The sequence below is a fragment of the Camelus bactrianus genome, chromosome 19, assembly GCF_048773025.1.
Source record: "Camelus bactrianus isolate YW-2024 breed Bactrian camel chromosome 19, ASM4877302v1, whole genome shotgun sequence".
Lineage (NCBI taxonomy): Eukaryota > Metazoa > Chordata > Mammalia > Artiodactyla > Camelidae > Camelus > Camelus bactrianus.
The window spans coordinates 37,159,107-37,175,009 of NC_133557.1; the positions used below are offsets into that span (position 1 = coordinate 37,159,107).

The window sequence follows — 15,903 nt, forward strand, 5'->3', positions numbered from 1 at the left end:
TCATGCCGGGCGGTCACCCTGCTCCTCAGGCACAAGCAGCCGGTCTCGGCCTCTGGGACGGCGGACTTGCTGCCTGGGACCCACAGGACCGCGTGCAGTCCCTCCGGTACAGTCAGTCTTGCTGCATCGCGGCCGGTGTCTTCCTGCAACTCAGGGCGCTGTGCAAAGTCATGCCACCCAAACCACGGGCTCACAGGGGGATCGGGCGTACGGGCAGAGCCCTCAAAATATCAGCGATGCATTTAAAAAGATGGGAACCCAATAAAGAATTTTAAATATCGGGACAGAATAAAAATGGTAGTGCAGTTTTACAGAGGTAAGCGGTTGAGAAATACTTACGTATGACAGTAACTGTGTCCCTTCCCCTTGAAACAGGCCCGCGGAAGTGGACGTGGGGAGGGCAGCAGCTTGCGGGTACTGTGCGTGGGATGGAGGGAGGGTCTGGAATGGGACCCACGCTGACCACGAGGGGCGCGGGGCGCGGTGATGGGGGAGGAGGCGGGGGAGGAGCCGGGGAGGGGGGGGGGGAGCCCGCGCGGGCGGGGGGCCGTGCCCCGCATCTTCCCAGCGTTTCTGCAGACGAAGTCACACATCAGCAAATGCGAAACGTGTGTCCTAACGCAGGGACCACCCTGGGACGGGAAGGACGGACTCACACCCCGCAGCGAGGGTGACGGCAGGGCGGTCGGGCTCCAGCGGCCTCTCCGCCCCCTCCACTCCCGCTCAGTCGGCAGGGCCTCCCCTCCGCGGCTCGGGGCTGCGCGCCCTTCTCTGCGCCAGTCGTCACCCTCTGGACTGATCCTGAATACTGACGGCTCTGGGTTTTCACCGTTGGTTCGTCCTCTTTGGCCTCCAGGCTTCAGGAGGGGAGGGAGGCTCCCTGGCACTTGTGCCCCCGGCCCCCGCCTAGTGCTGGGCGCACGAAGGTGTAAATACCGAATATTTAGATAATATTTAAATCTGTGTTTTCCATCATATTAGCTCCTGGGTAAGGGGTATGGGATTCGCAGTGCCACCCCTCTCCCACCCAGCCCTTTAATAAAAGTCAGGGAGAAATTTTGGATTTTTTTTCTGCCTTTAGATGTGCCTGAGTTACCACTGCCGCAGAACACATTACCCCCAAAGTAGAGACCAGGACACTCACTTCATTGTGCTCGGGGCACAAAGGGCTGGCTCGTTCCTGCTCTGCTATGTCCAGAACCTCCACTGGGAAGATTGAGGACTTGGGGAGGCTTCACAGCCAGACCGGCTCCCCCCCAGGTCTGGGCCTGGCTGGGATGCCTCAGAATTGGGCACTGGCGGCCAGAGGGCCCCCTGTGAGCCCTGTGTGTGGCCTGGCTTCCTCACAGCATGGCGGCCTCAGGGTAGTTGACTTCCTGGCGCTCCAGGGCTCGACGCAACAGTTTTCCAGCACACAAGGCGGAAGGCTGGGCCACCTCTTGTCACCCAACCTCAAGAGTCACGGAGGGGCATTTCTGCCAGCTCTAGTAATCAGAAAGTCACAAGCTGTGGAACGATGTCTAATGTGACTCCCCAAAGGTGTTCTGCCCTGACCCAGGGGACCCGTGCATATGACAAGGTGTCGCTTCCACGGTCACGTCATATTACAAGGCACAGCTGACCTTGAGATAGGGAATTATCCAGGTAGGCCCGATCCCATCACAGGAGCCCGTAAAAGCAGAGGGACTTTTTTAGTTGATGGAAAAAGAGAAAGTCACAGAGGTTAAAAATGAAGTGCAAAACCTCCAAACCAACTGAAGGAGAAGAAAGAAAGAAGGAAACAAAGAAAGAAGGAGAGAAAGAAAGAGAGAGAAAGAGAGTGAGAGAGAAAGAGAAAGAAAGAGAGAGAAAGAGAAAGAAAGAGAGAGAAAGAAAGGAGAGAAAGAGAGATAAAGAGAAAGAAAAGGAAGAAGAAAGAAAGAAAGAAAGAAAAGAGAGGAAGGGAGGAAGAGAGAAAGAGAGAAAGGGGAAAGAATCCAGGAAAATGGAGAAAAGAGAAAAACAGGACAAATAGAAACCATAAAGTTCGCTGCTAGGTGGATAGTCACCCAACGGACAACTACAGGGTAATGCAAAGGCGTGAACTCCAAACAAAATACAAGCATCTCAGAAGGATCATGTTGAGGAAAAAGCAAGTCCCAGGAGAACACGGAGAGTACGCGTGAACCTCTGAAGGGAAAGCGTGAGGCAGAATGAAACACGTTGGTCAGGGATGCTTACACATGTAGCAGAGCTATAAATAAAAGCAAAGTTGGAATAAACAGAAGACCCAAGGTGGTGATTACCCCTGGGAGGGGCCGAGACCAGAGGGAAGGCCCAAAGGGCTTCAGGGAAACTGTTACTGTTTCACCCCCTAAGCTGGGTGGCGAGCGCAGGATCTCGTACATTTGTGACTCTTCCTTTTTACAAAAATTATTTTGCATGTGTTTACTTATAAAATGTAAAAGTTAAGAAAGAAATGGACACTGAACAGCCGGTAATCCTAAGCCCCTTTCCCTAGATTCGGGGCTACCTTGTCTTTCCCGAGGACACCGGGGAGTCTGTTGTCACCACAGCCGGGGCTCGGGGACCCTAATGCCCGGAACGTCCCGTGGTGGCGCCTCAGTCTCCCTGACCGGTTGTAGGTGCCCCTGACGTGTTTGTGTAGGGGCACGAGGCCAGTTAAAGGGGAAAGTGTTTCAATTGTACTCTTTAAACCTGAAGTTTGATTACTTTTGACTTAAAAGAGCTGGGATTCTCTATTCAGATTTTTCAATACCTCAGAGTTGCAAAATTCTACAAATAAAATTTTAACTGCGTAATTTCACTCTTTAAAATAACGAAGGACCACGTTGATAACGCAGAAGGGTAACATGAAGTTCGGTGCTGAACGGTGTTTACTGGGCAAGTCCGTGCATTATGTTGACCGGGAAAGGAGGGCGCTCCAAGCACAGCGCAGCCCCACTGAGGTGCGGTCCCGCAGGCTCAGCCCTCTAGGGGGGTGGCCGGGCCACACTGGCGCTGACCCCCCCCCCCCGTGACGACGCCTCCACGCCCACACCTGCCAGCTCTGCAGGAGCCTAGTTTTTCCCCAGGATTCCACACCCCTAGGAACCGGCCCCCACAATCCGCATCACCTAAGAGGGGTAGGTAAGCGAAGTTGTACCAGGTACTGCCAGCAGCTGGTGCCCCGCCGCGTCCCCTCAGCACCCACCACGCACGAGACAAGTGACTCTGCCCGAAGGCTCTGCCTGGCCCCGTGAACCTGCTCGACCTGAATGCTTTATCTCACAGGTCATCTCATTTAAACCTCACAATAAACTGTGCAGCAGGGTTATTCCCAACTGGCAGGTGAAAAACTGAGGGTCAGAGAGGTTAAGTGAGTTGCTTCAAATCACCCAGCCCACAGGGGCCTAATGGGACTGTAACTCAGACCTGAGCGTGAGTCCTTTGTCCCCCGCCCCCTTTTTGTTTTGTTCTGTTTTACTTTTTTTCATTCTAACGTTGTTCTAAAAAATCAAGTGGTTTTTGTCTTTCTTTTTTCATTAAAAAAAAGAATGTTATTGTAGTAGGAACCCTTAACATGAGCTCTGTCCTCTTATATTTTGAGTGCACGACACATTATTGCTGACTGCAGTACAGGGCTGCGGAGCACACCTCTAAGTGTTTATTCGCCTTCCTTAACTGAAACTTCATGCCTGTTGAATAATAACTCCCCATTTCTCTCTCCCCCAGCTCCTGTAACCGCAACTCTAGCCTTCCGTTTTATAAATTTGACGATTAGAGATGCGTCATATAAACAGAATCATGTATTTGTCTTCTGTGACTGGCTTATTTCACTGAGCACAAAGTCCCTCAGGTCCAGGTTGTTACATACTGCAGAATTTCCTTCTTTTTTAAGGCTGAATACTATTCCATTGGATGTATAACAATGCGTTTTCTTTACCCGTTTATCTGACTGTGGACATTGAGGCTGCTTCCACATCTCAGGTTGTGAATCACGCTGCAGTGAACATGAGAGTGTTAACACGGGCGGACCCCCAGATCCTGCCGCTCAGGTTCAGACCACAGCAATAAATGGGGGGTTGAAATAAAGTGGATATCACAGTAAAGGGAGCCACGTGAATTTTTTGGTTTCTCAGTGTATATAAAAGTTCTGTTTACACTATACTACCAAGTGTGCAATAGCATTATGTCTGAAAACACAATATGTGCATAACTTAATTAAAAATAATGCTATTGGAAAAATGGTGCCGATAGACTTGCTTGATGCAAGTTTGCCACAAACCTTCAATTTATAACAAAAATACAGTATTTTTGAAGCACAATGAAATGAGTAATGCCTGCATCTCTTTGAATTCCTCATTTCCATTCTTCTGAATAAATACTCAGAAGTGGGAATGCTGAATCATATGGAATTCTATTTTTAATTTTTTGAGGAAACTCCATACTGTTCTCTGTAATACTTGCACCATTTTTCACTCTTACCAGTGGGGTCCAAGAGTTCCAGTTTCTCCACACCTTCACCAGCATTTGCTGTCTTCTGTTTGTTTTGTTTTTTTTCAGTAATAGCCACCCTAAGAGGTGGGGGCGGTCCCCCACTGCTGGTTTTCATTTTCATTTCTCTGATGATTAGTGACTCTGAGCATCTCTGCGTGTACTTGCTGGCTATTTGTATGTCTTCTTTGGAGAAATGATTATTCAAGGTCTTTGCTCATATTTTAGTCAGGTTATTAGGTTTTTTGTTGTTGATTTGCATAAGGTTTTAAATCTATTTTGATATTCACACCTTACCGGTCACGTGGTCTGCACATAGCTTCTCCCGTTCTGTAGGCCACCTTCTCACTTCTCATTTCCTTTGCTGTAGAGAAGCTTTTCAGTTGGATGTCATCCCACTTGTTAATTTTTGTTTTTGTTCCCCTGCTTTTGGTGTAATCTCCACGAAATCATTGCCAAGACCAATGTCATGAAGTTTTCTCCCTATGTTTCCTTCTAGGAGCTTCACAGTTTTAGGTCTTACATTTAAGTCTTTAGTCCATTCTGAGTTGATATTTGCATATGGTGTAAGATAAGGGACCTTTTCAAATGGCTCATTGAAGTGGCAACAGCACTGCCGAGCTTTGAAGTAACCTCTCCCCACCCTCCAACTGCTGCCAAGAACAACTTTGCATATCAATGTTCTTCTGAATAAACACCACCAAACTAAACTCGGCCTGGTCTTTCACATAACAACACTCTCTTCTTGTGATAGAGAGAGAAGAGATTAGGATTTAGTGCAAAAACACCAGAGATTTTTAAAAATTTTTTTATTGAAGTATAGTCAGTCTACAATGTTACTTCAATTTCTGGTGCACAGCATAATGTCTCACTCACACGCATACATACGTATATTCGTTTTCATATTCTTCTTCATTATAGGTCACTACAAGGTATTGAATATAGTTCCCTGTGCTCTACAGTAGGACGTTGTTGTTTATCTACTTTATATATAGTAATTAGCATCTGCAAATCTTGAACTCTCAGTTTAACTCTTCCCACTCCTTTCCCCCCCTGGTAACCATAAGTTTGTTTTCTACATCTGTGAGTCTGTTTCTGTTTCATAAATAAGTTAATTTGTGTCATTGTTTATAGATTCCACATATAAATGATATCATATGGTATTTTTCTTTCTCTTTCTGGCTTGCTTCACTTAGAATGACAATCTCCAGGTACATTCATGTTGCAGCAAATGGCATTAGTTTATTCTTTTTTATGGCTGAGTAGTATTCCATTGTGGTATATGTGTGTGTGTGTGTATGTATATATATAGTGTGTGTGTGTGTGTGTATGTATAATCACAACTTCTTTATCCAGACACTTAGATTGTTCCCATGTCTTGGCTATTGTAAATAGTGCTGCTATGAACATTGGAGTGCATGTATCTTTTCAAATTAGGGTTCCCTCCTGATATATGCCCAGGAGTGGGATTGCTGGATCATACGGTAAGTCTATTTTTAGGTTTTTAAGGAATCTCCATACTGAAAAACACCAGAATTTTGATTCCATCTCTGCCACGTCCCATGAGCCCCCAAATGGACAAAACAGACAAACTGCCCAAAGCCCATTTTCCCCACCTGTACAATGGGGTTAAAAATCCCTGTGCAACACGATGGCTTTGAGCATGCAAATGATTAAATCAAAGGTGTAAATGTTGGACAGTAAAGTACTACCCAAAGAATACAGGTTATAGTTTTGTTCCTCAAGAACCGTTATGTACCGTGAAAGTTAAAATGCAAGTTTTGCAGTAAGACAGACATCCCTGGGAGCTCTGGGGAGATCTTGGGAAATAGCTTTGCCTCTGAGCCTGCATTTTCATCTGAAGCCACCCCTGGCCCCTATTAAGTGAGAGATGTGTGGAAAGGCACATGGCACCATTGACACACAGTCCAGAAAAGAGAAGCTTCAGTAGCAGCAGGATTTATAGTCTTTGTGTGTCTCTGTGGCTTTACACACACATCTGGTGACCGGAATTTAGAGGCATTGTATAAGCATAATTTCTAGCAGTCAGGAACTCAGAGTGACACAAAGGCCAACTCTCTCCCTCTCATGCTCAGAGGATTCAGCACGGGGACTCTGCACCCCCAACCTGGGTGGGCATGTCGCACCATCCATTCCACCCGGCCAGCCAGCAGGATGGTTAGAGCACTAACTCCATCACTGATCATCTCAATACATGCTTTGAAGTAGGTACCACAGAGAAATAATAATGCTCTCCAGCACGCCCACGACTCTGACTCCAGAGGCACGGCAACCCCAGCGCCAGCTGCCTGGCCCGGGCTGACAGACACCTGCACCTTGCATATGCAGGTGAAAGATTTCCATCAGGTGTTGGCACACCGTGAAGCGCTGCCACCCAACCTCTCTCCTTTAATGACCCTGCATCCCAAGTGTGCTGTAAATAAATCAAGTCTGGCTTTTTCATTGTCCAGGTGAATTACTTGAAAGGATGTGGACTGATACATAAATGTAATCTACCGTATTTTACAATGTGCAGGGAGGCATCCAGTCTCAAACCACACATGTCTCTGTCCTCATCCTCTATTCTGATGTGGAGAGTCTGTAACCATTATGCGTGCACAGCCCTGCAGGCTCTAACCTGAGCCAAGTAAAACCAGGTAATGCACAGCTATTGGGCCGATCGGTCATCAGCAGAATCCTGGAAGGACACTCTGAAGGTTTCTGGACTGTTCCCGCTGAGCCGCCCTCTCTTCTCTTGGCCACCTTGGCCTCTCCAGACTTCCAGCTCCATGTCCTCAACTCAGGGAGCCCACCAGGTTCTGTTTGTCCCCCACCCCTCCAACTAGCCCCTTCTTCCGTTTTGATGCTTTGAAATTCTCTCCAGACGGTGAGCTGGGGGTAACCATGGATCTCACCTTGTTTCCTGTTTCCCACTGTCCTTCAATTCTTGGTGTCCCATGTCTTGACACCATTTTCCATATATTCTATCCATTTTTTTAAAAAGTTTCAGGAAGGAGGGTAAATCTGATCCTCGTTCCTCCATCTGAGAAATGAAAGCTGCTTTCATTGATTTTTGTCTAACTCTTGTATCTGCAACCAACCTGTGCTTGCAGCTGACGCATGCTAGCTGATGTTTTTGTTCACATGAATGAGTAAGATAAATGTGATACAAAGCTACATGTTTAAATGCCACTTGTTTATCAGTGATGTAAGCAACTTCTTTGCTGAAGCAAATAACAGTTTTCAAATATTGGAAAAATGGCTTTCTAAGTTTTGCACTGTTCACAGTGGAGCAATTACTGACAGGGCATGCTTTTATGTTTAGTCTGTCTTATTAATATTTTCTCCATCACTTTGTCAAGTCTGGCCAATCAACGGAACAGCAAGCCAAGCCCTGTTCTGCAGATTTTGTTTATTTCCATGGTGTAAATATCACCACCATGTCCAACTTCAAGATGCCAACATGACGTCACCAAATGTGGTGTGGGAAGAGGGGACAGGGGCCGCCACAAGAGGGGTATTTCCACCATGTGGCTTAACAGACATCAATCACCCCAACAGCACAGGTGACAGTGAAATAATTGAGAAGTGACGAGTGCTCATTCCCTTTATCATAGTATATTTAATTTAAGTTTATATAAGTTAATTTTTAATAATGGCTTGCCAAGCTCTCAGAGACCCACCAAACTGCTCTTGTGAGCTGGCACAGGTCCGGTTTGCCCATCACTGGGTGGAGCCTATGATTGGGCCACAGGTAGGAGTCACAGCCCAGGCAGGCAGAGGCACGCTCATCCTTGGAGAAGGCCGTTCTTGTTCCTGCATCTTGCAGGGGAAGCTCTCATTTGCCAAGCGAAGACAGACCAGGGTAACTGGACAGAGGACACAGTCCAGGGCTGGGCAGGCAGAGCTCTTGGTCCCAACTTAACTCCCCAGGTCTGGAGCAGGTGTCAGGAGAGCTTCATGACTCCAACAGGCACCTCCAACAGGCTCCAATCTCAGTCTCAACTTCATTAGTGTGGCCCAAGACACACCGTTTAACTATTTGTGTCTCCGATTCTCCAACAGAACCTACCTCACAGCATTGTGGTATGGAGTTCTTGTGTGAATGCATATTAAGTACTGAGAAAAGTGCATGGTGTGGTGGCACCAGGAAAAAAGTAGCCAGTGTTATTATCACTTTTAAACAGCTGCATCTCATATATACAGTGGAATACTATTCAGCCATCAAAAAGAATGAAATAATGCCATTTGCAGCAACATGGATGCACCTAGAGGTTATCATACCAAGTGAAGTAAGTCAGACAGGGAAAGATAAACGTCATATGATATCACTTATACGTGGAATTGTAGAAAGTAACACAGATGAATTTATTTACAAAAACAGAAAGAGACTCATAGAAAACAAACTTATGGTTACCAGGGGGAAAGGGAGGAGGGCGGGATAAATTGGGAGTTTGGGATTGGCTGATACAAACTGCTATGTACAGAATAGATAAACAACAAGGTCCTACTGTACAGCACAGAGAACTATATTTGATGGCTTGTAGTAACCTATAATAAAAAGGAATATGAAAAAGAATATGTATATATACACATATATACATAACTGAATCACTATGCTGTAGACCAGAAACTAACACAACATTGTAAATTAAAAAAAAACCTTCAAAAATAAATGAATTAAAAAAATAAACAACCGCCTCCCAGAGAAAGCCCTTTTTGTCGGTGTTCCCGGTGCATCCTGACTCCTTTGGTGCTGACTTTGACTTCTAAGAAAGTCTACACAGGACACAAGCCACCTGCCTTTCCCGAGGAACACCCAGGAAATGAATCCATTTTTCCATCTCAACAGCACTGTGGAGGGCAGAGCAGGTCATTCAGGCATGTCTCCTCCCAAGGCTGTGGTCAGACAGTCGCATGTTGGCAGCTTGAAATCAACCATCGTGGACGTGTTCGTACCATGGAAATGGCAGATACTACCAGCCAGGGCTTCTTGTTCCAGAGAGCTGGTTGTGGAACACTGATCAGCACACCACTGCTCCTTCTTGCAGCCTTCCTGACCTAAGCAGTTTCATGTGTGTAATAAAGGGATGCCTTAAACTTCACTTTGAGAAAATCAATCTCTCCCTAGCAAGGCTGAAAGGGAAATCGTGTAGCCTGTCCAATCCTATTACCAAAACGCAGTCCAAACAAAGGAACAAGCAAAATTAGCCTGATGCAGACATTTCTCAGGGTGGCTTTGGAAACAAGTACACAGTTTCAAGATAACCTCATACCTAATGCATTGCCGTGAATATTGGCCTCTCGGGAACTTAGCGATTTGCAGAACGCAGCTTGGAGTGATGCAGAGCCCTACCTCCAGGGGGCTCATGATAAAAGCAGGTCATGAAGATTCAACGACAGTTCTCTGGGCCCTTCCACAGACAGGTGGCTCCTGCCAGGCTCCCCATTTGAAGAAACAGGGAGCCATGCAATATCTCCGAGTTCATTTGAGGGACAACCCCGTAGCAGAAATAGAAGCCACCGTTGAGTAAGTGAGTCTGTCTCATAAGGTGGCGTGGATTCTAGAGGGCAGATCTAAGACCAGTGGATGAGGACATTAGGTTGCACTATTGGCCCCAATTCTGCCCCCTCTCTATAGTCACGTCCTTTGCGCTAAGCCTTCACAATCTCTCCCACTAAAGAAGATTCTTTCCCTGGCCCCTTGACTTTGGGCTTGTCCGTGTGACTTGCTTCAGCCAAGAGGATAAGGTGGATGTGAGCCTGTGCCTTAGGAGGCTTCAGCTCTGACCCTGAGAAGACCCCAGTGGCTGGCCCACTGGCCTAAGGGGTAGAGAAAGAAGTGGAACACAGACACCAACCATTGTAGCTTGAGGCTGAGCCAGGCAGCCCACCGGCAAGAAACAGAGCTGCCCGGCCAAGTCCAGGCTCGATCAGCCAAACCCCGGTCAACCCCAGGCTTGAAAGTGAGCCCAGCCGGGATCCTCAGAGCCGCCCCAGCGCACGTGCAAGCCTCGTGTTACGTGCTCCCGAGACTCTGTGCTTGTTTTCATGCAGCGCGAGCATAGCAGTAGCGAAGTAAAATAAGGACACAAACAGCAAGAATGAAATTGTTTTCCCTTATAACTTACCTACAGTATTTTAGAAGTTGAAAGGCGGGGTTGGGGAGGGTAGAGCTCGGGGGTAGAGCGCGTGCTTAGCTGCTTGGCATGCGTGAGGTCCCGGGTTCAACCCCCACTAAAATAAATAAATGGAACCATATCACAACAAAGGTGTTTTTAAAAAATAGCAAAAATAAAAATAAATAGAAACCCAATTACCTCCCCTCCCAAAAAAAAAAATTTAAAAATAGAAAGATCCTCAAAATAGAAAAGTAGTTGAAAAAAAGTTTAAACCATGCAAGCTTTGAAGGTTTAGGCTGACGTATTTGTTTTGCAATCTCCAAAGCCTACTCCCCTGCCGGGTACACAGCTGGTGCTCAATAAATGTTTCCCTATGCTTGTGTGTCAGGAAGGTGGTCGGCATAAAAGCGATCTTTGTAAACTGCCTGATTAGGCAGAGAGCTTCCTGTCACTGCAGAAGAGCAACAGTGGTGGTATTTCATTTTTAGAATCCAGCAAGAGGCATTTTTTGTTAAGTGGGTAAATTAATCAGGACTCGTTCACACGGAAGTGACCAAAAGAGGTGCCTGAAATGGGCTTATTGCCAGCTCACAAAGTTACAAAGCAGAGTGGCGGAGCGGGTGTGGACACATGGTCAGGACTCAGACTGCCCGCCCGGCTCTGGGTTGTTCTGTGGTGTGACCAGAGGCTCGTGGGAACCCAATCCTATATTTCCTCCAGGAGCACTGGTTCGGTGTTGGCTAGTTCAGTGTTCATAGCAACTTTGCGGAACACAGCTATCACAGAGAACAAGAACTGACCGTGTATGTGTGTGTGTGTGTGTGCATGTGTGTGTGCATGTGTGTGCATGTGGATGCCCGCGCTCACTCAATTTTGGTTTTTGATTTCTTGATTTCTTGCCCATGGCAATTTGGAAGCTACAAATTAGAAGCCACCAACAAGAGCAAAAAGCGACCAAAACCCTACTGCAGCCCAATAAGGGAAGCCACACAAAGCCTCACACACCAATGCAAAGGCCCAGAGCCTACAACGTCAGAGGGAACACACAATGTTGACCTCGTGCCCTGTGCAGGGCCCTCACCTGGGACCCCCAGGCTGTGGGAGGGGAACACGGCAAACGCCTGACCTGGAGGAGCTTCTGTCCAGCAGGAGAGAGAAGGCTCCTGCACAGACACTGACAGCGCGGGGGGGAGAGGTCAGCGCCACGAGGACGCCACCATCCTCCGAACAAGGGCTTCCAGGGCACAGAGAGAGGAGGAGGGGACACTTTGCTATTTCACTGTGTGACCCTGGGCAAATCGCTCTGTATCTCTGGACTGATCATTGTTTCATTCAGTAGGTATTTTTTGAGCAGCTTCTGTGTATCCCCCATGCTATGTGCTTGGAATGTGGTTTTAAAAATCTCAATTTGTGCCCACTCCGGCTGCCACAGCTGCCGAGCTGAGGGTGGGTATCCAAGCCTCAGAGTTACTGATTTATTCTTGAGAATCCTCTGCTCTCATCTGTCCTCATGGATGAACTTCAGGATGTTCCACTCACAGAGATCAAACCACTTCTGAATGATAAAAATGGAACACGAAACTTCCAGGACTTTGACTGCCAGGGGGAGTAGCAGCCCAGGATGGAGAAGTGTGTTGGGGGCCAATAGGATGTCAGGTTGCTTTGTAAGCCTGGAGAATAAGGGATCACATTCAGAGGAACATCATATAGGAACAACACACCATATGGTCCACGTCGCTTCAAGAGGCCTACCGAAGGGAAACAGACCGGTCATTCTGACATACCATGACACTGGCCTCAATCATAAACCCTGTTTCAGTGCATTCTTTAACTTTGAGGATATGCAGGAGATCACCCAGCATTTTGCTCTCTGTCATGTGGACCCTCCAGGCCAGCAGGAAGGCACCCCCTTTCCCAACTGGGTACCAGTACCCCACAATGGATGAGCTGGCTGAGATGCTGCCTTCTGTTCTCACCCACTTAAATCTGAAAAGCGTCATTGGGGTTGGAGCTGGAGCTTACATCCTCAACAGATTTGCGCTCAATCACCCAGAGCTTGTGGAAGGTCTTGTGTTCATTAACGTTGACCCTTGTGCCAAAGGCTAGATAGACTGGGCAGCTTCCAAACTCTCAGGCTTGACGACCAATGTTGTGGACATTATTTTGGCTCATCACTTTGGGCAGGAAGAATTGCAGGCCAACCTGGATCTGATTCAAACCTACAGACTGTGTATTGCCCAAGATATCAACCAAGAAAATCTACAGCTCTTCCTGGGTTCCTATAACAGACACAGAGACCTGGAGATTGAAAGACCCATTTTGGGCCAAAGTGAAAACAAATCAAAGACACTGAGGTGTTCCACTGTATTGGTGGTGGGTGACAGCTCACCTGCGGTCGAGGCTGTGGTTGAATGCAATTCTCGCCTGAATCCTGTACATACAACTTTGCTGAAGACGGCAGACTGTGGTGGACTGCCCCAGTAGTTCAGCCTGGGGAACTCACCGAGGCCTTCAGGTACTTTCTGCAGGGAATCGGCTGCATCCCGTCTGCCAGCATGACCCGGCTTGCCCGCTCACGGACCCACTCCACCTCGGGCAGCATGAGCTCTGGAGAAAGTGCCTTCAGCCGGTTGGTCACCAGCAGTCAGTCAGACGGGACTCAGGAGTCCTGAGCCCCCTGATGTTCCGGACAGACACCAGACCATGGAGGTGTCCTGCTGAGCAGATGCTCCCGCCCTGGACCATGCAAATCCATTCTCCTTCCAACAACATGCCATAATTATATAACACTTCATCCAGCAAGCTGACATCGATCTTTAACTCCTGCCTGGCCACCGACACGCTCTCTGATATCCTGGACCTGTCATCCCCTCTGCCTGCCCATCCTCCTCTGTGTGTGTACCGAGAACCACTTCCATGCCACTACCGTCCCATTCCAGCATCTTTAGCTGATCAGATCTCCATATCTTCTCTTGCCGGCTTTGCCCTCTACTTTCCCAACTGTGTAGCTGAGAGTCTTTGATCCTGACGTATGTACGTGAGCACGTGTCTGTGTTTGTGTGCGCATAGTTCTGTGGTTTTAGACATGCTTTCTTGCAGAGCTTCTGCAAAACACATACGAAAAAGGGACTTTTTTTTTTTTTTTTGCATTTTCAGTGGTGTTTTTAGGGGAAATACGCAGAACAGAGTTCTAGGTTGGCTAGGCCACTGCAGTCTCTTTCAGTTCGAAATCGGTCAGCAAGATTTGCAGAGTGACTTCAGGAGAGAGCAGCTCTGAGGAACGTGGACGATCATACTTACTGTTTGGACTGTGGACGGACTGTGACCAATAGAGGGGAGCCTGTTACACAGAGAAGCAGGCAGGGTGGCCAGCCACCTTCTCCTTCCAAATGAATTCACGTACACTGGTCTATAGAAGCCCACGAATGATGAGGTCCTGATGCAGTGTGGAGTTTTCCCCAAGGAGTGAATGCGGCTTAACTACTGGACTCTCTTAGCACAGGAAGGTGAGAAACAAAATTTCGGTCCTCTGCTCTTCTGTGCACAACTGCTGTCTCTGCAGCGTCTGATACCTCATTCCAGATGTCCTCAGAGCCTCCAGGGCTGAGATGAAGAGTGCTTCTCCATCCCTCGATCCCCCCAAAGGGAGAGGTGGGGCCTGAAAACTAATGCAGATAATGAGGAAAAGGCTGGGGAGAGAGGAGCAGACGTTAACACAGTATCATGTTTGATAAGTTTAGCCTTGGTTTTGGCAGACTTAATGGACAAAAAATGAAATTGGGATAGAACCCATTTCTCAGAAGGATTCTTACTCCTGTGAACTCCCTTTAGTAGGAGGGAAGGGGCCAATCTGTAAGGGCAGCCTGTCCAGGGTGAATTGTGCTCAGTCTGCTGCTGTGTGAGGGGCTCACAGCCACCCAGAGAGTGTCGCCGGGAGGAGGGTGAAAGCAACTGCCACACAGTAGAAGGCGCAGCTTTGAGGGTATCGCGACATCAGCTCAGGGTGACACAGTCTGATCTTAGCAAGGGGCTTTCCAGGCGTAGTGTTCGCTTTCTGCTCAGACAGGGAATGCGTCACTCAGCCAGAGTGCAACTTTTTACAGATTATGAAATAAAGCTGCATGTGTCTCGTTAAAAAAAAAAAAACAACTCAATTTGTGATTAAAAGTTGAGTTAAAGTTGCCTGGCAAGATCTCCAAGGCTTAGGTTTTTGGGCCAAGTTTGCAGATGGTGACCTGAGGTTTGAGCTCCTCAAACCCCAAGGTGCACCCCCTAGAGCTGTCCAGGGGAGCGGTCCTGACTAGCAAACCCCCAGCTCAAGGTCAACAGTGACCCCTCTGACAGGAAGCAGGATGCTCAGAGAAGTCTGAAATGCATCCAGGTCTTGCCGCTGGCCCGCTGAGGAGGCTGGACACGTGCTAAAGGCTTAAGTGCGTGCTACTGGGAACGGACAGAGTCGGGAGGGGTGGTCTCCTGTCATCAGAGACTCTCACACCTAAAGCTAAACGGCCTGCAAAACAATGCGGCACAGTGATCGCGCTCCTAACAGCGTCACCTGGGAGCCTCCTTAAAACTCATAAAACACCAAGCCCGGACCACCCCCAGGGCCCTCGAATCACAACCTCTGAGACGGGCCCCAAGGGACCCCGGTGTGCAGCCCTGTGTGGGAACCGTGGGCTCAGCCATACGGAGGCTCGCTGGACCTGCACACCTCCCGACTGGCCACCCCACCACTCAGAGGTGAGCACTCAGGCCCACATTCACAGGTCCGTGTGAGAGCGGACAGCGCGGCGGCGCTCACAGCGGCTCAGGAAGTGATGCTTCACCCTGTTAGGGAACAGCACGCCAGACCTGCTCTGAGGGAGTATTTCAGGGCGTGAGAAATGCTCATGGGAAGCAACATACAACCCCAACTTTGTGAAATACGTACACATAGGTATGTACGTTTTAAAAAATGCGAATCAGGGCTGTGGAACTGTTTCTGATTTCTAGAACTTGGTGTGGGATTTTTTTTTTCACCTTCTTCTTTGTACCTGTTAAAGCTTTTTCAGTTTGCAAAGAACATGGTCGTGGAGGCCGAGGGGCAGGGGGTGGGGAGGAGGACTGTACAGAGATGACCAGGACAGAATAACTTCGGCCTCCCCTCAGCCAGCCCTCAGCTGACCGGAGCACAGGCAGGACCGAGGTCACGCGGCACAAAACAATCCCCAACAACGGAAGGCGGGCCCATGGCCCCGCTGGCCAGCGGCCACCAGTCTAACGCTTTGCCATTTTGGTGAGACGCCTGCTCTCCGTTGTCCTTCTG

The 15,903-nt window shown here is 48.2% G+C and overlaps 1 pseudogene; it reads left to right on the forward strand.

Moving 5' to 3' along the window:
• Positions 1-12,424: 12,424 nt before the first annotated feature.
• LOC105083164 (protein NDRG3-like) lies at positions 12,425-13,431 on the forward strand (annotated as a pseudogene).
• Positions 13,432-15,903: the final 2,472 nt, after the last annotated feature.